We start from the raw sequence: 1,891 nt of genomic DNA, 5'->3' as shown, positions 1-1,891 counted from the left end.
AAGAGAAAAGAAAAAGATGGTGGTGCGGTGGGGTAAATTTATATTTTTAGTTTTTTTTTCCTGGAGTGTCTTTGTCTAGTGTTAACATCAGGGCAATATTGGCTTCATAGAATGAGTTAGGGAGTATTACTTTCTCCTCTACTTTTTAGAAGAGTTTGAGCAGGATTAGTGTCAATTCTTTAAAAATAGATTCCTTTTAACAAAGAAGAATTTGAAAGAGTAATAACATTGTTTTCCAAAAGGGAATAAAAATAACAATAAATACTAATAAAATTGTTAATTAAGTCAAGGAAAGCACAAGATAAATGAATCTGGGAGGGTTTTGTTCTGAAGTTTTGGGTTGAAGCTATCATTTATTTGTCCATCATCTTGAGGTAGCTGTGTACTTCTGGTGTTTATCTGCTTCTAGAGTACACTGATCTCAGGATAACTTAAATCTGAGATCAGATATGGGTTCACAGGACGTCTTGGGATAGGGCCCTCTTGAATTGGGAAAGTATCTAGGGGTCTGTTCCTTAAATTTGTCTGCTGTGTGAGTGGCAAGTAATACCTGGAATGGTCTTTTTTTAACTAGATTAAAATGCTTATTTCTTTCAATTCTTTCAAAACATGAATTCTCTCGATTGCAAGTTGTTTGGAATATGTCTTTCCATGGGGAAAGAATCTCTAAAGGCTGTTGTACCTGTTGAGAATAAGCTTGGAAATAATCCATTAGTCTCTTGCCATATTGAATCATATTAGCCTTTGGTAATAAAAGTGATAGATTCTGAATGTATGGGACATCAAGTTACAATTTATAAGGAGTTGAATGATTTTTCTTTTGATGGTGGTGATTGAGTAGCCATGTATATTAAAAGGAAAACTTTGCCCATGGCAAGTTTAGTGACTCTGAAAATTTCAATAGTTTGTTTTGTTTTTTAACTTTCCATTTGTTTTCTCTACTTAAACCAGATAACTGGGCATGATATGCACAGTGTAAATGTTGCCAAATATGCAGAAAATGTCTTTAATAACCTTTTCCTGTCAAATGTGTGCACTGGATGGTTTATAGGGAATATCCTTTAGAGGAAATATTTTTTTGAAAGGTGTTTTTGGCTGCTGTGGTAGCATTTGCCGTTGGGTAAGGGAATTTTTTTTTAAGGGAAAGCTTTATTCCATCCAGAAAATAAAGAGACAATCACCAAAACATAGCTATATTTAATTGATGGGGGGAGTTGAATAAAGTCTATCTGAGGTATCAAAGTGTCCATGTCAGGGAGACACAGTACCAGATGAGACTTTAAGAGTCTTTCTTGGGTGCTCGCTTTGGCAACACATATACTAAAATTGGAATGATACAGAGAAGATTAGCATGGCCAAAAGCAAAGAAGTTTCCTGAATAAACTGAATGCTTTGAAGGCCAGCATAGCAGGGGCAGGGGTTTGGGGGCCATGGTCTCAGGGGACATCTAAGTCAGTTGGCATAATAAAATGTTTAAGAAAACATTCTGAATCCTACTTTGGAGAGTGGCGTGTGGGGTCTTAAACACTAGTAAGCGGCCATCTAAGATGCATCAATTGGTCTCAACCCACCTGGATCAAAGGAGAATGAAGAACACCAAGGGCACAAGGTAATTATGAGCCCAAGAGACAGAAAGGGCCACATAAACCAGAGACTACATCAGCCCAAGACCAGAAGAACTAGATGGTGCCTGGCTACAACTGATGACTGCCCTGACAAGGAACACAACAGAACTCCTGAGAGAGCAGGAGAACAGTGGGATGCAGACCCCAAATTCTTGTAAAAAAACAGACTAAATGGTCTAAGACTAGAAGGACCATGGTGGTCATGGGCCCCAGACCTTCGGTTGCCCCAGGACAGGAACCATTCCCAAACCCAACTCTTCAGACAG

At 38.3% G+C, this 1,891-nt stretch overlaps 1 pseudogene; it reads left to right on the top strand.

Moving 5' to 3' along the window:
- Positions 1–1,296: 1,296 nt before the first annotated feature.
- On the top strand, positions 1,297–1,394 carry LOC111751399 (U6 spliceosomal RNA; annotated as a pseudogene).
- Positions 1,395–1,891: the final 497 nt, after the last annotated feature.

This window comes from Loxodonta africana, chromosome X (assembly GCF_030014295.1).
Source record: "Loxodonta africana isolate mLoxAfr1 chromosome X, mLoxAfr1.hap2, whole genome shotgun sequence".
Lineage (NCBI taxonomy): Eukaryota > Metazoa > Chordata > Mammalia > Proboscidea > Elephantidae > Loxodonta > Loxodonta africana.
Note: the sequence above shows the minus strand (reverse complement) of the source record. Positions and strands in the feature narration are given on the sequence as shown.